This window comes from Heloderma suspectum, chromosome 9, assembly GCF_057233095.1.
Source record: "Heloderma suspectum isolate Gila_16-S chromosome 9, 16-S_ref, whole genome shotgun sequence".
Taxonomy (NCBI): domain Eukaryota; kingdom Metazoa; phylum Chordata; class Lepidosauria; order Squamata; family Helodermatidae; genus Heloderma; species Heloderma suspectum.
The window spans coordinates 47,148,833-47,170,831 of NC_139466.1; the positions used below are offsets into that span (position 1 = coordinate 47,148,833).

At 44.7% G+C, this 21,999-nt stretch overlaps 1 protein-coding gene and 1 long non-coding RNA gene across 2 annotated transcripts in view; one reads left to right on the forward strand and one right to left on the reverse strand.

Moving 5' to 3' along the window:
* Positions 1-21,999, reverse strand: part of EDA (ectodysplasin A) — a 170,558-nt gene that overhangs the window by 52,894 nt on the left and 95,665 nt on the right. The window lies entirely within an intron of this gene.
* LOC146338689 (uncharacterized) lies at positions 5,532-11,996 on the forward strand. Its single transcript, XR_014784890.1, has 4 exons — positions 5,532-5,687; positions 7,763-7,950; positions 8,921-8,992; positions 11,322-11,996. It is a non-coding gene; the product is annotated as an uncharacterized LOC146338689 (long non-coding RNA).

Below are 21,999 nucleotides of genomic sequence, written 5' to 3' on the forward strand. Positions count from 1 at the left end.
ATTTGGATTCTGGGACCACGGGCTATACTTCCTGGAAGATGGGCTGTTGGCTAGGGATGGGTTGCACCTCACAAAGGCTGGGAAGAATGTGTTTGGCCACAGCATGAAGAACTTCATCAGGAGGGCTTTAAACTGAATCCTACGGGGAAGGGAGATGTAATGTTGGGGGTAACAATGGACGTAGGCGCATGCACTGCAATGGAGAGAACAGCTTTGATAGCGCCCAATAATAGTCTTCAGACACAGGTAGGAAGAAAGCCAGACTATGAAGCACATGGTCTTCGATGTCTATATACTAATGCCCAGAGTATGGGAAACAAACAGAACGAGCTTGAACTCTTAATACAGGAGGGAAATTATGACTTGATAGGTATAACTGAGACTTGGTGGGATGACTCTCATGACTGGAATACAGCAGTTGAAGGATATAACTTGTTCAAAAAGAACAGGAGGAACAGAAAGGGAGGCGGGGTTGCACTGTATGTGAAAAATACATATCTCTGCACAGAAATACAGGAGGAGGAGCTTGGTAGCCCCATCGAGAGCATCTGGGTTGAAATAAATGGAGCAAAGAATAAAAGGAACCTGGTGGTCGGAGTCTACTACCGGCCACCCAATCAAGGAGAAGACAAGGATGAAACTTTTGAAAAGCAAATAGCCAATGTTTTAAGGAAGCATGATGTAGTAGTAATGGGGGACTTCAATTTCCCCGATATTTGTTGGGAGACAAATTCTGCAAAACATGGCCCCTCCAGGAAATTCCTGACTTGTGTGGCGGATAACTTCCTCCTACAGAAAGTAGAGGAAGGAACTAGAGGATTGGCTATCCTTGACTTGATCCTAACCAACAGAGATGACTTAGTGGATAAAGTAGCAGTTACAGGAACTCTGGGGGAAAGCGACCATGTTGTACTTGAGTTCTTGGTTCTAAGGGAAGCAAAAGCCGAGTGTACTCAAACGCGTACCCTGGATTTTAGGAAAGCTGATTTTAATAAACTCAGAACAATGATCAGTAAGGTCCCATGGCAAGCAATGCTAGCGAGAAAAGGAGTCCAAGATGGGTGGGAACTTTTAAAAAAGGAAATTCTCAAGGCACAATCACAAACAATTCCAACAAGAAGAAAAGGTGGAAGACAACAGAAGAAGCCAATGTGGCTTCACAAAAAGCTTAGGGATGACCTGAAAACAAAAAAGGACACATATAGGAAGTGGAAAGAAGGCCAAGTAACAAAGGAAGAGTACAGGCAGGTAGCACAGAATTGCAGGGATGGCGTCAGGAAGGCTAAAGCGGAGAACAAGGTGAGGTTAGCGAGGGATGCTAAAAACAACAAAAAGGCTTTCTTCAGCTACGTGCATAGTAAAAGGCAGAGGAAAGAAATGGTTGTTCAGCTATTAAATAAGGATGGCAAAATGATAACAGAGGACAAAGAAAAGGCAGAGGTGCTCAATTCCTACTTTGGCTCAGTCTTCTCCCAAAAGAGGGTCTATGACCCCCCTGGCAAAGGCGAAGTACAGGCTGAAGGGGCAGGATTGCAGCTTGAGATCGACAGGCATATGGTCAAGGAACACCTCATTACTTTGAATGAGTTCAAATCTCCAGGGCCAGATGAACTGCATCCTAGAGTCATAAAGGAACTGGCAGAAGAACTCTCAGAACCGCTGTCTATTCTCTTTGAGAAATCATGGAGGACGGGGGAAGTGCCAGATGACTGGAGGAGGGCTAACGTTGTCCCTATCTTCAAAAAGGGTAAAAAGGAGGAACCTGGGAACTACAGACCAGTCAGTCTGACATCAATCCCTGGGAAAATTCTGGAGCAGATCATAAAGCAATCCATCTGGAAGCACCTTGACAACAATGCCGTGATTACTCGAAGCCAACATGGATTTGTCAAAAACAAGTCCTGCCAGACAAATCTGATCTCATTTTTTGATCAAGTCACCTCCCTTGTAGACCGTGGGAATGCTGTAGACATCATATACCTCGACTTCAGCAAAGCTTTCGACAAAGTGCCCCATGATATCCTGATGAGCAAACTAGCTCGAAGTGGGCTAGATGAAACAACGATCATGTGGATCCACAGTTGGCTACAGAATCGGACTCAAAGAGTGCTTATCAATGGGACCTTCTCAAGCTGGGGAGAGGTAACGAGTGGGGTACCGCAGGGCTCAGTCCTGGGCCCAGTGCTCTTCAATATTTTTATTAATGACTTGGAGGAGGAGGTGCAGGGAATGCTGATCAAATTTGCAGATGACACAAAATTGGGAGGGATAGCTAATACTTTGGAAGACAGAAACAAAATTCAAAGTGATCTGGATAGACTGGAGTGCTGGGCAGAAAACAACAGAATGGCATTTAATAGGGACAAATGCCAAGTTCTGCACCTAGGAAAAAGAAACCAAATGCACAGTTACAAGATGGGGGATACGTGGCTCAACCACACTACGAGCGAGAAGGATCTTGGAATTGTCGTCGATCACAAGCTGAATATGAGCCAACAATGTGATGTGGCTGCAAAAAAGGCAAATGCTATTTTGGGCTGCATTCATAGAAGCATCGCTTCCAAATCCCGGGAAGTACTAGTTCCCCTCTACTCAGCACTGGTTAGGCCTCATCTGGAGTACTGTGTCCAGTTCTGGGCACCACACTTTAAGAAGGATGCAGACAAGCTGGAGAGGGTTCAAAGGAGGGCAACAAAGATGATCAGGGGACTGGAAACAAAGCCCTATGAAGAGAGACTGAAAGAACTGGGCATGTTTAGCCTTGAGAAGAGAAGACTGAGGGGAGATATGATAGTGCTCTTCAAGTACTTGAAAGGTTGTCACAGAGAAGAAGGCCAGGATCTCTTCTTGATCATCCCAGAGTGCAGGACACGGAATAATGGGCTCAAGTTACAGGAAGCCAGATTCCGACTGAACATCAGGTAAAACTTCCTGAGTGTCAGAGCAATACGGCAATGGAACCAATTACCTGGGGAGGTGGTGGGCTCTCCCACACTGGAGGCCTTCAAGACGAGGCTGGACAGCCATTTGTCAGGGATGCTCTGACTTGGATTCCTGCATTGAGCAGGGGGTTGGACTCGATGGCCTTGTAGGCCCCTTCCAACCCTACTATTCTATGATTCTATGATTCTATAAGTCCCCCCCCCCCGCTGCCCCCCGGACGTAGACTGCACTGAGAGGTAGTGCCCAAAGCCATTTCACATGCTTTATGGCTGAATGGGGTGGACAGCTGCACTCAAGTGTTTTCCACATTGTTCTAGGGAAGGGGAAGCTTCTGCATGAATGTTTAGACTTCCAGTTTTGTATTCACAACTCACATAATACAGATGTGTCCATTGCTATCTAGACATCAGGAGCCCTGCTCTGCAAGGAAGCAGGGAAAGTGAACTCGGGTCTTAAAGAAGAGTTGGAAGAGGGCAAGGGGTTCTCCCTCCTAGAACTCCACAAACTATTGTGGAATCAAACTATTGCATATCTGTCCATTCAGGCCTTCAAAGTCATAAGAGTTTATTTCATGTTATATATATCACACCATTAAAATTATAAACAGAGTGAAAGTACAAATAACCGTGGTGAGCCAAACACATTTGAAATGGATGGAACCAATTACCTTCAAAGACAAGCAGAAGGAATGAGAGCCACATGATAGGACGTCAGTGTTTGCAGCCTCTATTACAAGATGCACATATGTGCCAAGTGCCGCCAAGGGAAACTCTCAGGCTCTTTCCACAAAACCCAAACCATTTCTTCTGTGGAGCTTTTCCAACGCACCCCTCCCACCAATATGAGCAGCCTTGGGAGTTTCCACGACTCAATGGCCTGCACATGCTCATCCCCAGGAGACATGGGGTGTTGCTGCCGGGCGATCCCAACCCCCCCCCCAAACTCATGGCTTTGCCTCACCTCCTCTCCTCTCACTGTGCAGCTACTCTCTGTAGCTATTCCAGACTTCAGCAACCTTCATCAGATCAGATACCTGATGAAGTGGGCTTTTAGTTGTTTTTGCAGCAACAGGCCAACATGACTACCCCTCTGGAAATTCTTCCCACATCTAATCCCACAACTGCCCAGGTGTTATTGCAGGGCAACCATCGGCCAATTTGGAATTCCCATTTTGGCTGATGCCAAACTATATCACTCAGTGCTGGTTCACAAAACAGTTCAAGGCCAACGGTTTTGTAGGCACATGTCCCCTAAATATATCTCAAAACTTGTTCTTTTTTTTTGTGGCTGGCGCTTGTGAACACTTTTCTCAGTTGCTTCTCTGCTGCCTTTCTGCTCTCATTGCATGAAACTGCTTAATCTGGCAATGCAGGAATACACATCCCAATTTCCCATATAGCAAAAGTGGGCAGTGCAACTGCCCCTGCAGTGTGGAAGACCAGAGCCTCAGCAAGGGACAGATACATTCCCATCCCCCCACTCCTATCCAGTGAACAAACACTTTGGTGTGCTTGCATGCCCGCTAAATAACCAAAGGCGGCATTTTCAGACCCCCCCCCCCCACACACACACATTTTGGTTCAGCTCTAGTGATGCAGCTTGATAAACAAAAATGTGAAAGATTTAGAGTTTGAAATACCAGAAGATTGAAAGGTATGTTCTAACTTAAAATGTTTAAAAGACATGATTCCAATGATATGTGACATCTCTGAAATTAAGACTTCCTTACATTTTGGGATGTGACCGTTGTCAGGATGGCTTCCTACGCTGGGACTGGTTAGAGATTCCAGCCATCTCTGGGTTTACAGCACTCCTCATGCTACCTTTCTTCACTCCTGTCCCCACCACACCCCAAAATGGAAAAGCATTAATGTGTACCAAGCTCACCTAGATTCATCACTTTGGAAGGGACCTCTGAGATCATCTATCCAACTCCCTGCTCAATCCAGGATGCAACTACAGCCTCCCTAACAAACAGCTTCCCAAAATCTGAATAAATACCTCCAGCAAAGGAAATCCCACCATCTCCTGAAGAAGTCTGTTCCACCACTCTTCCCATTAGGATGTTTCTCCTAACATTTAGCTGAAATCTGTTTTCTTGCAATGTCCATGCATTGGTTCTAGTTACTACCACTGGAGCAACAGGAAACAAAGCTGTTCCATTTCTGCATGGCACAGCCCTTTAGCTCCACATACAGTAAACTGCAGCAATCTAATCTAGATGTAACCAATGCAGATAGGGCTGCAGCTGCTGAAGTACTCCAAGATGGTAAGAAGCACTCAGCTGGGCTTACTTCTGAGTAGATATGTACAGGTTTGCACTGTGAATCTGGGACAGCTTGCACAAATACAGAATAAACCTTGCAGCAGTACAAACTTACACTTTGGTTCAGGAGCAGTGAGCTTTTAACCAAGTGCTTTCATAGTAAAATGTCTGTACAGTTACTACAATTCCCATTTTATACGTATAAGCCTTTGCTCCAGTTTAAAGAGAAAAGAGCCAGACGGAGAGGGATCAAAGAAAAAAGGGGCATGGTTAGAGGAAGAAAGGGTCGGGCTAACGGGGGGGGGGGGATGGGTCAAAAAGAGAAGGGTGTGGTTAGAAGAGGAAGGACAGCGGCAAATGGGAGCCCCTGAGACTCTCCCACTGAAGGGCCCACAAAGGCCCAACATAAATGATACACCCCTAGCAAGCTGTTTCCCTGGAATTTTGACCAACCCTGGACTGTGCAGCTAACTGCAAGGTAGAACTGGGAATTCAGAATTAAAAGGAGTGGAAGGATTTCAAGAGGCTAATGGATTCAAGTGCCTAGCAAGAAGGAGACACCCACAATCAGGAATGGACTTAGATGAGAAAGATAACCCATGTGTCTGACACACCCAAACATGTTTCCAAAAGAACGAGGCAAAAATCCCCCTCTACCCCACCACTCCACTCCCTCAGGAGGTCACTGTCACAGCACCTTTTTCAAAATAATGAATATTTTGCAGAACACATGAGCTTCTATTGTAATGTGTTCAGCATAAAAATGTGAGTTCATAGGTAAGAAACTGAAGAAGTAAAAGGAGAGGCAGAAAGAACTGCAGAGACCATGAAGAATCCAAACATTTAAACTGAGTTAAGTTCATATAAATAGTTTAATAAAAATGAAGACTATTCCTAGGAAGGAACTTAATTCTTTAAAGGGGAGGGAGAGAGGGAGAGGGAGGGAAGGGGAAAGAATCTTTTCTTTTTCTTTACCTCCTTTCCTCCTCTCTTTTCCTTTTTTTTTCTTTTTCTTTTTCCTTTTCTTTTTGTTATTGTGGTGTCCTCATCAGAATATTGTATTGCTGGGAAACTGTAGTATTGATCAGGTTGTTGGTATTTTTGGTATTGTTTATTTCATTTATAAAGATAAAATAAATAAATAAATAATATATATTTTAGAAGACTATTCCTAGGAAGGGTTTACTTCTTAATTACAAATCCAGTTTCATCACCTCTTCAACCTTAACAAGTATATTCCCATGATAAAATAGCATACCTGAGGATTTCTGGAAACATGGCCAAGCATTACTAGCACATTCCCACTAATTGGGATAAGATGACTCATTCTTAAACCCTAAAAAAATCAGAGGATGCTTTCCTCTAGTTCTTTGAAGGCTCTTTTGAGGGTTCAGAAATGGAAGTGCAACATCCACTCTTACATTTATCGTGAAATTAAACAGGAAATCCCAACTCCCATAGCTTTCGGGATGTTTTCCTTAGCTTGAGAACAAAGCATGACACTTTGATTTGTACTGTCTTCAAGCCATAATCCTATTTTCCTAATGAAGCATACACAAAAGTAATTCCCAGATAGCGTCAAGAAAGCCACAGGAACTGGTTACTAGACTCCTCCTGGAAGCATGGAGATCAAAGTGTTAATTAGGATTGCAGCAGCACAAGGGGTGGGGCTGTACACACACGCATGCACACACTTGTGCATGCTGTGCACTTACACTAGTGCAGGTACAATGGTTGTTGGGTTTAAGAGGCAGAACAAACATGGGCGAGTGACCTAAAATAAGTGGTTACCTAAAGAACGCCATGGTCCTCCATTCTGCGTAACGTGACTATGAGAGTGTGGGCAAGAGCCCAAGACCCAACTATTTAAGCGTGTTACTAGCATGCGACTTTGTCACTCTGCAAACACAACTGAAAGCTGAATTCCAGCGGTGTGGTGACAGAGCCGTACGCAGCTCTCGGGGTGCCCCGTTGCCCACCTGAAGGCGTTTCCCCCCTTTGTTTTCCTCAAGGGCTGTTTTTGTTTTTTTCCAAAAAACTGGAAAAACTGAACAGCTTTGGACTATGAAATATTTTCTTTTAGAATTTAAGATAAGGTGTTTATATATTCTTACCACACCTTTATTCCCCCAGATGATTTCTAAACAGTATGTAATAAGAAGACTTTCATAGAAAACTAGAGATGTAAAATGCCTAGAAATTTATTTATTTATTTATTGCATTTATACCCTGCCTTTTTTCCTCTTGCAAGGAACCCAAGGCAGCTTACATTATCCTCCTCCTCTCCATTTTATCCTCCAAACAACAACCCTGTGAGGTGGGTTGGGCTGAGAATGTGTGACTGGCCCAAAGTCACCCAGTGAGCTTCCACGGCCAAGTGGGGACTAGAACCCAGATCTCCCAGCTCCTAGTCCAACACTCTTGCCACTACACCACACTGGCTGTCTTAATAATGAAGCCATGTTTTTAATCCTCTCTCTGTAAGATTCTCAGCATAGTTATTTCTTCCATTTCCTACTAAAATTATTGATGCAATGTATCTTTTACTGATAGACATCTTGGGATGCTCCATGTCATGTTCAGTTTCCCAACATGTGAGGAGAGTCACCATATTATAATATGGAAGAAAATGTACATTCTTGACAGTTCGGGGTTTGTTCTACAGAGTCCTGTGTTGTCTTCCTCTGCCTCCAGTTTTTCCTGCTTCTTCTGGCTTCAGACGTTTCAGGGACTACTTGCTGGTAAGATATAAACTAGGAATCTAAACTATGTTTAACTTGGTACTCTAATAAAATTAATCATGTTTAGTATATGAGATTTTAACAGTATAGTGTATTCAGACAATAATTACAAATTTACTGAGTTCACGTTTTAAAGTTTTCAACTATAATGTTAAATTTATGAGCAAACCATGTTATACATAATATAACTTTAGGAACACAGAGGCTGCTTTACATTCCTAAAGCAGCCCTCCTCAACCTGGTGCCCTCTGGATGTTTTGGACTACAATGCCGAGCATTCCTGACCATTGGCTATGCTGCCCGAGGCTGATAGGAGCTGAAGTCTGAAATATCTGGAGGGCACCAGGTTGGGGAAGGCTGTCCGAAAGCAACAAAGTGACTTCTGATCTGTAGAGAGTGCTTAATGGGTGAACTTATCCCAGTCCGGGTCGTGTGTCACTCGTCAGCCTCCCACTGGCTGGCCACCCCTGTTCGCTGCATGAGGCGAGCCGCTGCGCAGTCCACGAGCACCCAGCGCAGGGCTGCCTGAGCCTTTGCTGGGCCACCATTACGCACAAAAATGGTAGCGCGGCCATTTTCTTAAAGACCCATTTACGTAAATGGTGGCTGTAAAGCAGCAATTTATATAGTAATACAGGCGTAAATGGGTCATTTACACCTGTCATTTTACGGAAACAGCCAAGCTGCCATTTTTATGCCTAATGGCGGGTTGGCGAGGGATTGGGTGCCTACAGACTGGCATCTGGGGGGCTGAGCCGGCAATTTCTCACCAGGACCCAAGACCCAGCCACATGCCCACGACATCCCTAATGCCCACCCCCTGCTCTTACCTATTAGGAATGGTAACAAAGCATATTTAATTTAAGAACCATTAAGCAATCTCAGAGTATTATTTGAAGGGTTACATTTTATTTCTTTTGGTAAATAATTCCCTTTAATAAACATGTTAATTTTTGTTCATTTTGAAAAGGTGTTTCTAGTGGTGGTGTTAATCCCATGCCTACATCATAGGACCCAGGTGCAGGAACTGAGATTCTTTAAGGTAAAGAGACTTTATTTTGGTGATAGTGCTTAAAGGTTTTATAGCTGAGGCAGCATCTCCTAGTGGTGAGGTCTAAAACCGTAGCAGTGAATTTCATAGACTCAAACCTCGAAGTTATTTTTAAAAACTTTGAGTCTAGCCTAAAGCTCATGCAGACCAATGCTCTCTTTGAAACATTCCCACATTAAGAGAGGAGAAAAACAGCTGGAGATGCTGGACAAATATAAGATTTGGCATCTTTTCACTGGTATGGATGAAAACAGTTTGCATCTCTTCACTAACTGCATTTTCTACATGCTTCTTCTATCAAGATTTACTATGTAGACTTTCAAAATCTGTGATCACTCTAAGACAGGCTTTTCCAATGTGGAGCATTCCAGATATTTTGTACTACAACTCCTATCATCCCTGACCTTTGGCCATGCAGGCTGGGGCTGATGGGATTTCTAGCCCAAAACGACGAGACGGCGCCGCACAGGAGGCTGCCCGACGGCTGGATGGGGGAACTTGTGCCCATCCAATGCTGCTGAAACCCACCTGCCCTCAGCTCCAGGCAGCCTGGTCAGGGATGCTGGGAGCTGCAGCCTAACAACACCTGGAAGGCCACACATTTCCCACCCCTGCTCCAAGATGTACACCTCTTCAAAATGTGATGTGTTTTAGTAGCAGGCAATGATCTGTGAAAGTGCGCATGTTTCTATTACTTACTGGGATGAGCACAAACCATGCTCAAACCTAGGTGGTCTCCCCCTTCTGCCAGATCTCAAAAGTCCTACCTGACTTCTTACAAACAGCCCTAGGCTATAGCCACATGGTCTCCCAACATCTTTCATCTCACCATAATATGTTTCCTATTGGGTGTCTAAAACTGCCTAGGAAATGGCTTGGGGAAACTTCTTAAAAGAGAAAGGGGTACTTTTCAAGTCAGCCACGCAATTGTGGAAGCTCTGTCACATGCATGTGCATGTATACACACAGTCATGTGTATCCATACACACTCAGGCAACAGAATTGTGCAAACCCATGTGGCAAAGGATGCACATACATCCAATTGGGATGGAAGCTTTTGCTCCTCTCAGATAGGGGCAAAGCCAATTAGACAATCAAAAGCCAAGCCAAGAATTCTGGTTCACCTTCTACCTTAGTCCCTCTTGCAGGAAAATCCCCTGTGGTGAGAGTATCAGTGCAGAATAGACAGCAACTGTGCTACTCCCCCCCCCCAATTGTTACTCATTTGCTCTTGGAAGAGGCTGGAAGCCCCAGACCGGGCTTTCCCAACCTGGGGCCCTCTAGATGTTCTGGACCACAAGTCCCAACATTCTTGGCCATGGGAGACAGCCCAAAATGTCTGGGGGGCACCAGGCTAGGGAAGGCTGCCCTAGACAGCCACTGCCGCAACTGCCTCCTATGACTGAGGAGAAGGGTTAGCTCTCAGTTGGGCACAGTCTGTGCTCTTCTTCCAATTTTCTCTTTCGCATACTAGAGCCAGATGGGATCAGGTTCAAAAGCTTCTATTAGTTAGCAAAAAGACATAGGTGAGAGGTGACCCAACTGGTAACTGAGCATAAACGACTTGGATCATGGCCTCAAGTCATGCCCAAGGAACTATTTTCCAGAGTGTGAAGTTCCCCTTGTGATGACAGACCAACGTCAAGTGCCTCGATATGAGATGGAGTGGAAGAGATCTTCCCCACCCACCAATGCTTTATACTGAGAGGAGAGGGCAGGCACGCATTCCCGAGTATTAAAGCAGAGTCTGGAAAAGGCGTTGCCTTCCTTCAGGCTAGGAAATGGACGTGACCTATATCGCTCAGAGGGCTTCTGCTTCTGGAGATGCAGCAGCAGCAAAATCAGAGATTATTGTTGATGTGGATTTACAGAGAGGATACACACAAATTCCCCTTTTGCAGTATCCAGTTTGATCTGCCTGTTCCAGTATTGTACGAACTCCTGGGACACCCCCCCCCCCCCGTACACTGCCTCGAACTTCACAGAGCACACAAATGCATGAAGGAAAGAAATTCTTGGTGTAACATTTGAGCTTTTTTTATTATTATTGTGCATCTCCTTTAAATTTAGCACATGCAAACTTATAAACAGGGAAGAGCTGAGTGGCAGGCTGGCAGAATGTTACCGTTAGCGTATCCAATGGTTTAAAAGAGGGGCTTACCAAGTATAAAATATCTTACAGTATTTCCATCCCCTTTCCTCCTAAGCTGTAAAAAATTTAAATGTCAAATTATGCTACATTTCCACAGTGATCATAGAATATGTTACCGATGACTTAAACATTTAGAGGGATCTATTTCCAAATCTATTGCTTTTTCAGGACTCCCAACACATTACAAGGAATACTTATGCAAGAAACTCTTTCCAAATATGTGTATGAGGCCCTCAGAACAGCTACAAGAAAAGGTCATCTTTTTCCAGAAATGATGAGCAAGTGAGATAGTGAAAGACCAGCATCTTCCAGAAGTTTGGACAAGCAGATTTTGCCTACTGGAAATACTTTTAAACAGCAGCATGTGCTTTCTAGCATCACTAGATTGAAACTTCGGCAATTCTAGTCCCGACAACTAAAAAAAAGCAAGGAAAGCTTCAGACAAGCAGCTAATTTCAAAATTACTCAAATACTTGTCCAACGTGGCCTATACTTGTCTGGGGAACAAATCTTGGCAACAAGATGACAATTTTGCAATTTCAAGCACTTTAGCTTCGTTCAGGTTAGGGAGCAAGACATCAAGATAAAGCTTATAACGGAAAGCGGAAGAGTGGCTGGTTAACATGATAATATTTCTCATTTATCCATCCACACAATAAGAGAAGTTTCAGCATTTCTGGGGTTGCATAATTAGAAGTACCACATAGGTCACAGAGGACTTTAGAGCAGATAATACTAACCTTTGTAGAACTGAATGATGGAAAATGTATTGCATACAAAGGTTTTGTGTATCTAACTCTCATTTGCTTTGCTCTAAAAATAAAGTGAATGCATGAAACCCTGACGTGAATTGGCAGTAGTGTGAATGTAGATTAGACTAGAACTATTTTTTTGTTAATTAAGAATACAATTATGTGGCCAGGTTTGAGATGAAAGCTCACAATTAGTTCAAATTCTACAAGTAATATAGTATTATATAACTACCTATACAAAGAGATGGCAGGGGACGAGGACAAGAAAAGAACACTGTCAGTCCAAAAGCTATGAAAATGGGTCAGAAACCACGGCCCTTCAGCCACCACCCAAGGTTTCTTTGGGAAAGAATTCTAAGCTTGCCAATGCCCAGAGATTCCAACTTAAACATCACTGGCCTGCTTTGCACGTAATGAGAAGCCGCTGTGGGAGAATCTCCCCACTGGCCATCCTTTCTAATGCTTGAGTCATGGCAGGGGCACGCTGCAGCTTGTTGCGACAAGTGAAGCTGGCAAGGGTGGATCGTCAGAGTGGCTGTTTCAGGGTTGCAGGTGGCTCGTCGACCACTCCAACAAACCACCCTTGCTAGATTCACACAGAACGAGGAGCTAGTTTGCCTCACCATGCCTGAATATTCAAAATGGTGGCTGCCACAATGAGAAGCCTCATGGGGAAATTCACCCACAGCAGCTTCTTGCGACGTGCAAACCGGGCCACTGTGTGGGGGCGGAGGCATGCAAGAGCCACGTTTAGCTGTTGTTCTAAAGCAGAGGGCCCTAACCTTTTCGGGCCCATTTGGAAGGTTGAAGTGGCTATCATGGAGGCATTGGCTAGACACAAAATGGCTGCCATGGGGCCTGGCTAGAAAAGGGACAAGTCACTTGCCAAAGAAGCTCAATACAAGGCGGAGATTGGCCCTGAGCCCTAAATGCCAAACCACATATTTGACCTCACATAGCACAAAAGAATACCCATTTCACAGAAGGCAAACTGGTGAGGTACAGAGGCAAGCAACTTGCCAGCAACCTACCCAGGATCAGCCCAGGAGATTTTGCTCCCCCCCATCCCTCTCTCTCTCAGGATCATCATCCAAATGCACATATCCTTTCTCACCCAGGGCCCTAGGGCTCTCTTAGATAGCCCTGCCAATCCTCTCTCACGTATGTGCACTGCACCCCCATCAACACACATACAAGTGTGCATCACACACACCTCCCTTCCTCTCCTGCCTTGCACCCTGTGGGCCACTTCTCCACTCCCTCAGCCTCCGTGCTCCTCAAGTTCCTTCAGCTGCCCCCCCCCAGTAGCTTGCTCTGCAGCTCTCCATTCTATCCTGCTGCCCTCCACATGGCCCCTCCAGATAACTCCCATCGCCTTCCACACACCCTCTGCCAGGAAAGGAAGATGGCAGGTGGCTGGAGGCCAGTGATTCAATTTGCAGCACACCCAGCTGCCCAGTATGTGTGTGTCTGTATGTGCACTTGGGCTTGTGTACTTGTGTGTGTGTATATACAGTATGTGTGTGTGTATGTGTGTGTACACACACACACACACACACAGAGTATATAAATTTTCAATGATGAAAAAACCTACTGGTTTAAGACTAGAGGTAAGGCTATCTCATGTTGGCTTAAGCTCCACAAAACCAGGAAATGGGAAGCGAAGGCTGATGCCTTAATGGACCTGCCCCGTGATCAGTCATGAAGTTGCTCAATGTCACACACTGAGCTTGCTGGCAACTCACCCTCCACACACCCACACTTTTCATGGGTCTTTAAGGCCAAATCCGGATGGGGACAATGGCATGCCCGGGGCCAGCAAAGATGCCCCAAGTTGTCCTGCTCCCGTGTTGCCTCAGGAAGCAGGTGGCGTGGAGCTGGTCGTGCCTCCAAGCATGGCATTGGCAGCAGCTGCTGCTGGGCACGACTGCATCCCTCCAGCTTCACGGACAGCATCTTGCACTGGGAGCACCACAGACAGCAAGGACAACCAGGAGCTGCTTTCCCCTTCCTCCATTCGTAGCAGTTCCCTGTTACAGTTCCAGCTCCAGCTGTGGAACAGCTAAGAGCATCTCTACACCAGCCTAAAATCCCGCATTTAAAATGGGGCTTTCTGCTTCCGTTTTAAATGCAGGATCACAATGGCCTCCCTTTTCACGTGCTTCCTTTCCCCCCTCCCCTTTCCCCCTCCTTCTCCCCCATATTTGAGCCTTCCATATGTTTCATTCATCCAGCTCCTCTTCTTGCAGCTTTTCCTTTTTCACAGAGGGAACTCAAGCAGAACACAAGTGGGGTAATTTGATACCTCGTTATCTGAGATCTATTTATAAAATGGAAAAAAGGTCATTTAGTGCAGGAGATGCCCCGGAGGTTAACAATATCACCTAAAAGGCCAGCATACTTCCAAAAGTGAGCAAACCTCAATAGCAGGATAAAAGCTCTGTGTGCACATGCCCTAACTTAGTAACAAATTGGTATATTTCCAGTTCTCACCACGGAGGGGGTTTTGCATCCTACATGTTAAGCACCTGCCTCTAGCTAGGCAGTGCTGTATCTCAGCTGCTTGTCTGATTTGCTTTCCTTTTCATTTTAAGTTGTCATTTAATGCTGAAAAGGTGGGGTGACATCCCCTACTACACTTCTCTTCTTGTTGGGTCACCTGCAAGCATGCAAGAGAAGACTTGAAACATTAATGCTGCATTTTAATTTGATTGTTAGAAATGTTTCTTGTCGAACATATGCAGCACAATACAATAACAACATGGTCTGTTTTCATAGACACACATCAGAGCTGGTTCCTACAGAAGTGATAGAAATATTCCCTTTACTCTTTCTTTCTGCTTGTAATTTTTTTTCTGTAGATCATATTATTCAGACTGTGTCTTAGAAACATAGAATAGTAGAGTTGCAAGGGGCCTATAAGACCATCGAGTCCAACCCGCTGCTCAATGCAGGAATCCAAGTCACAGCATCCCTGACAGATGGCTGTCCAGTCTTGTCTTGAATGCCTCCAGTTTGGGAAAGCCCACCACCTCCCTAGGCAATGGGTTCCACTGTCGTATTGCTCTAACAGTCAGGATGTTTTTCCTGATGTTCAGCCGGAATCTGGCTTCCTGTCACTGGAGCCCATGATTCTGTGTCCTGCATTCTGGGATGATAGAGAAGAGATCCCGACCTTCCTCTTTGTGACAACCTTTCAATTACTTGAAGACTGCTATCATATCTCCCTTCAGTCTTCTCTTCTCAAGGCTGAACATGCCCAATTCTTTCAGTCTCTCCTCACAGGGCTTTGTTTCCAGTCCCCTGATCATCTTTGTTGCCCTCCTCTGAACCCTCTCCAGTTTGTCTGCATCCTTCTTAAAGTGTGGTGCCCAGAACTGGACACAGGACTCCGGATGCGGCCTATCCAGTGCTGAGTAGAGGGGAACTAGTACTTCCCGGGATTTGGAAGCTATGCTTCTATTAATGCAGCCCAAAAGAGCATTTGCCTTTTTTGCAGACACATTGCATTGTTGGTTCATATTCAACTTGTGATTTACAACAATTCCAAGGTCCTTTTCGCTTGTAGTGTTGTTGAGCCAAGTATCACCGATCTTGTAACTGTGCATTTGGTTTCTTTTTCCTAGGTGCAGAACCTGGCATTGATCCCTATTAAATGTCATTCTATTGTTTTCTGCCCAGGGCTCCAGACTATCAAGATCACTTTGAATTCTGTTTCTGTCTTCCAGGGTATTACCTATCCCACCCAGTTTTGTGTCATCTGCAAATTTCAAGCCCACACAGCAAGGAGTCTCCCACCACTACTACTCTTCTCTTCCTGTTGTAGACCTTGTTTCATTGCCTCAGCTTGACTGACCTTCAGCCTCTTGTTTCACTCTCCTGCGGGGTCCCCTGTAATTCTTCCTCTACAGGCTGTCCTCCAGTCTCACCCTCCAATGCCTGGAAATGGTTCCATAGCTCCATTGCCTCCACTAGTGCAGAGTGGCTTCTAGTTCTTCTGCTCCTGTCACTTTTTTCCAAGGAGTATCCTCTACTTCATTTTTCCTCACTTCAGCATTTTCCTCTTCTGCCTCAGCTTGCTCTTCTAGCTTCTGTACTTCACTTTGCTGCTATAGTTCTGTCAGGAGCGCCCTAGCGGCCTCTTTCAGTACACTCCAATAGCCAACTCAAGACACAGATGAAAGGATTCTTTTCAAGGCTTTAATCCTTTTACAACTTAATCAGATGCTAATCACCAGCGACTAAGCAAAGAACAGCAGAGTAGCCTATGCTCCGAGTAGGCAGTTGATCCCTGTTTGAAGGAGAGTCACTTGAAGACCCAGAACTTATGGGCTAGGGAGAGATCCTCCCTCTTTCCCTTGGGTCCATGGGAGGCGGCCATTGCTTGCGCGCCAAACGGGCGCTACGCCTCCTTTCCGCGCCCTCCACCACTCGTCACTCCCTGCGTCTGCGTCGAGTGTCTAGCAAGCCTCGTTCCTGCACTTTCTCACTGCTAGGATCACTATATATCTCAGGAAAGCCCGCAGGAGGAATCTCTGCCAGCTGCTGTGCCTGTGAGGGATGAGCTGGCTCCTCTCCCACGGACTGCTGATCCTCCTCAGAATTAGAACTGCTCTGGGGTTCTATCGGCTCAGTTTCCACCCTGACAAGTTCTACCATTCTGTCCAAGAATTCTTCATGTTCTCTTATTCCCTGGAGGGTCGCCACTCGCCACTCCAGTCCTGTTACTTTTTCTTCCAACTGTGTGATCAGCTTGCACTTGATGATCTCAGGCAAGAAAACAAACATTGCACAGACCTTGCAGGTCACCACCACTGAAGAGTCTTTTCCTTCCATTGTCTCTATTCCCTTTATGTTTCTAGCTTTTTTATTGTACTAGGATAACCTGTGCTTTGTCCTCTATTCACTATAGGTTAACAACAGAGTCCCACCGGTATAGAAGTGTTAAAAGAAAAAGAAATTTAAAAAAAAATATTAGGGGCCTAATAATAATTATTAGGGCCCTTGACCTCCCTGACCAACTCCTGTTTGCTCTCCCTGTCTGCTTGCTTCCTTGTATAGTCCCTAGACCAGCTGGAGCAGCTTCCTCTGCTCTGCTCAGCTAGGAGATAGGAAACAGCCTTTACTTACTGTTTTTTCTCCTTATTGTGATGTGGAATTCTGAATATAAGACATGGGAAGGTCTTAAAGGGCATTGCCAACACTTAAAAGAAATAAAATTATGAAGCATATGAGCCTTCCTGTTTTGCTACAGGAATCCTCCTGTGAGTTGACCCATGCCAGTTTTTTGCTTACACAGGACCTGGCAGGATGGGTTAAACAGTGAGAGGGAGCCCTCTTCTAGTAGTAAGGCTAGATGCTCCATAAGGCAGTACAGGACCAGGACAACATGGGGCATCTTTGCTTACCAAGGAAAAATGTGGTTTGACCAAAACTATTCATGGTATTCCAGATTTGCATAAGTTTTCAATGCCAGAACTGAATCCTTTGGCATAATTAAGTCAGACTAAATTAAGTTCCTTGAGCAAATGCAGAGTGCATTATCCTCACAACCAAATAATTACGAAGTGTTTCCATGTCTGGGATGAGGTGTGTGTGGGTGTCTGCCTCCTAGTGTGGGGTTTTTATGGAGATCTGACCCTGGCATGTAAGATGTGTCTCACGTATAAGTATGCAACCCTGAGTTCTCAAGATGTGTGGAATACATGTGCAATAAATAAATAGCTCCTCACAAATCCCACAGTTGTTTTCAAGGGCTGCAAATAAAAATCATGGTAGACTCCTGAGCAAACTTAGCAGTCATGGAATAAGAGGAGAGGTCCTCTTATGGATTAGTAACTGGTTAAAGAACAGAAAGCAGAGAGTAGGAATGAACTGTAAATTCTCCCAGTGGAGGGAATAGTGGGGTCCCACAGGAATCTGTATTGGGCCCAATGCTTTTCAACCTGTTCATAAATGATCTGGAATTAGGAGTGAGCGGTGAAGTAGCCACGTTTGTGGACACCAAATTATTTAGGGTGGCTAAAAAAGAGAGATTGTGAAAAGCTCCAAAAAGGATCTCTCCAAGCTGGGAGAATGGGAATCTAAATGGCAAATGTGGTTCGATGTAAGCAAGTGTAAAGCGATGCACATTGGGGCACAAACTCCCAACTTCAAGTATAACCTGATGGGATCTGAGCTAGCGGTGACTGACCAGTAATGAGATCTTGGGGTTGTGGTGGACACTTCAATGAAGATGTCAACCCAATGTGCAGCCACTGTAAAAATGGCAAATTCCACATTAGGCATAATTAGAAAAGGAATTGCGAATAAAACTTCCAATATCATACTGCCCTTATACAAATCTATGGTGCAACCACACTTGGAACACTGTGTACCATTCTGGTTGCCACACCTAAAAAGGGATATTGTAGAGCTGGAAAAAGTGCAGCAAAGGGCAACTAAAATGATCAAGGGGCTGGAGCATCTCCCCTATGACAGAAGGTTACAACAGCTGGGATGGTTTAGCTTGGAAAAAAGGAGGGTAAGGGGAGATATGATAGAGGTCTACAAAATTATGCATGGTGTGGAGAACATGGATAGGGAGACATTTTTCTCCTTTTCTCAAAATACTAGAACCCAGGATCATCCTATGAAGCTGACTGGTGGGAGATTCAGGATAGATAAAAGGAAGTACTTCTTCATACAGTGCATAAACTATGGAATTTGCTACTACAGGATGTAGTGATGGCCACCAGTTTGGATGGCTTTAAAAGGGGGTTGGACAAATTCCTGGAGGAAAGGCTATCGATGGCTACTAGTCTAGATGCCCATGTACTACCTCCAGTACCAGAGGCAATGAGCTTATGTACACCAGTTGCTGGGGAACATGGATGGGACAGTGCTGTTGTGCTCATGTTCTGCTTGTGGGTTCCTGGTCGACAGCTGGTTGGCCGCTGTGTGAACAGCATGCTGGACTAGATGGACCCTTGCTCTGATCCAGCAGGACTCTTATGTCCTTACTTTCTTAAGGCTGATTAAAAAGCTACACCTCCCCTCCCAATACAGAGCCTAGCTTCACCCCAGGAAAATTCTATCACACTTTACTTTCCAGCCATCTTCCCCAAAGTGCAGCCCATGAAAAATCCCAGCAAGAAAATGCCTCGATGGTTAAGCCCAAGAGTAGCCAGCAAGGCTTAGGAGGGACAAAACAAAGAAAGAAAGGGGGACAAAACAAAGCTGTACAATGTCACAAGAAGAGATGGCTGCAAGGCCTGGAAACTTCCCAAAGCATGTTAATAGGAATATTTTCTTGTGATCAAGATATTATCAAAATGTGCCAGGAACCTACAAGGACTTGCACCGGTCTCTGGCATGCCTGAAAAGGAGTTAGCCAGGAACACAGTGGGGACCAACCGCTGCCCCTTCAATGGCAGGCAGGGCACAGCAACAAGCCCTCAGCTGCAGGGCTTCCCATCTGGGCACAGAGAAAAGGCCTCCCTGGGTTGGCCGTTCTCTCTTGCAGGGGCCACTTGCCAGTCAGCGGCTGCCCCCCCCCTCCTTGGCCTCTGCGGCACTTGGGGGGGGGGAACAGCCAGCAGCTGCTCAGGGGCAGCATTCCTCAGAGGACTGCAGGCAAGACCCCTGTCCTTGGGGGCAGAGCTCCTTTCTCCCCAGAGAGAATGATCCATTCAACCCGTTTTTGTTCATGCCACACAAAAGTGTTCTTCAAGATAGTTCACATGCCCAGTTAAGCGTTAAGGGGGCAAACAGCTAAAGAGCAGACAAACTGAGCTGGTTCTTCAGGCAGCAGCAAAAGTAGAGATGTGAAGGCCTGGAAAAAAAATGGGAAAATTTGGGAAGAAATGGGGGCTTCCCAATTTTTTCCCCAAGGTCCATTTTTGTCTTTTTCTGAAAAACTGAACAGTTTTTGATTATGAAATATTTTCTTTTGGAATTTAAGACTAGGTGTTTATATATTGTTACCAAGCCTTTACTGCCCCTCAAATGATTTCTAAAACTATGCAAAAAGATGACTTTTATAGAAAGATTATAGAGATGTAAAATGTCTAGAAATAATGAAGCCATGGGGGACAATGTTTTTAATCCTCTCTGTAAGGTTCTCAGCATAGTTAGTTCTTCCATTTCTTATTAAAATTATTGATCCAATGTATCTTTTACTGATAGACATTTTGAGATGTTCTAAGTCATACTCAGCTTCCCAACAGGTGAACAGAGTCACCATTGTAATATGGAAGAAAATGTACATTTTTGACAGGTTGGGTTTTGTTCTACAGAGTCCTGTGTTTCTGGATGCGTCTTCCTCTGCCTCCAGTTATTCCTGCTTCTTCTGACTTCTAGAATGATTCAATTGTTTCAGGGACTGCTTGCTAAAGTTCCCTCTAGTCAGACATAAACTAGGAATCTAAAATATGTTGTGTATAACTTGGTTTGGTCTTAAAATTAGTCATGTTTTGTATATTACATTTTAACAGTATAGTTTATTCAGACAATAGTTACAAATTTACTGAGTTCACTTTTTAAAGTTTTCAAATATTATGATAATTTTGTGAGCAAACCAAGTTATACATAATATAACTTTAGGAACATAAAGGCTGCTTTACGTTAAAGCAGCCCTCCTCAACTTGATGTCCTCTGGATGTTTTGGATTACAATGCCCAGCAGGGGCGTCATTAGAGAGGCCTACCTGGGCACGAGCCTCGAATCTCTGTGAGCTGTGCCCCAGATCTTTTGAGTTGTCCTAATTGCCACTTCTTTTAATATTTTCCCATTGACTTGCATTGGGAAACAAAAATGCCCATAACTTTTTTACTTTGTATGATAACTAAATAAAATTTGGAGACTTGGTAGCCCCCATGGAACTGATTGAATCTGCCAAATTTCAGGCAGTTAGGTCTAGTGGTTTTTGTATTAGTCACAGGTAAAATTTGCTATTTTCAAGAAAATCTGTCAAAGCAAAGAGCTATATTTTTTTCGTGCTTCCAATACATGCATGGAATTTGGGGACCTGCCAGCCCCCATAGAGATGACCGAGCCTGCCAAATTTCAGACAGTTAGGCCCAGTGGCGTTTGTGCTAGCCACAGGTAAAATTTGCTTTTTCCAAGAAAATGTGTCAAAGCAAAGAGCTAGTTTTTGTGTGCTTCCACATAAATTCATGGAATTTGTGGACCTAGCAGGCCCTATGGAGCTGACTGAACCTACCAAATTTCAGACAGTCTGGTCTAGTGGCCTTTGCGCTAGCCATGTGTAAACTTTCCTTTTCTCAAAGTCTAAAATGAAAAGTAAAAACTGTCAAGTCACCCAGGGGATTAGAGATCCTGACCAGAAGTTATTTAAGATGACCATTAGGGGGTCACTATCCCTAATCTCTGGTGCAGGTTTTTTTTTTGAGGTGCAAAAAACCTCTCTCCCCCTACTTTTCTACTCTTACATGCCCACTGTTGGGAGCTTGCCTGCAATGAAATTTTGAAGAGGGAGAAAGACGGGAAGAAAGAGCTCCATGTGAAATACTGGTATTTCACACAGCATCTAATTTCACTGCCCCAAACTGGAACCTTTGGCTTCTGCAGAAGTTTAGTAGCTTCAGTACAGAAAAGGATCCAATCAACCTCCACAAACTTCTTTCTCCCCCTCAACTTTAATTTCTCCTAAATAGCTGTAGGACTTAAATTATTCCAAAAGGAGGGTTAGGACTATGTGGCGTCACGATCGAGGAACTGCAGGGGCTTTTAAATAGGTTCTACAGTTTTAAAAGAGCTAGAGAAAGCCCTCAGCCACCTCACCTCAGAAAGTTAATTTAAGTACAAACCCTCCACAGCCTCCTAAATTCCTCTGAAGTACCACCTCTCTGAAAGGAGCCACTTGGCTTAGGGAATTCTCTCTACCCCCCACCCCCATTTCCAATCACCATTCTTCTTTTCTTCTTCCCTTCCCTTCCCTCCCCTCCCCTATCCTGTTCTTTCTTTCTTTCTTTTTCTTCTTTATTCCACCCAGAGCATATCTTGGGGAATTCTTAAAGAGAATTCTCTTCGGTGGGCAAGAGAAGTTCTGAACTGTATTTGACTTTATACAAACAGACAAGAGGGTTGGTTTT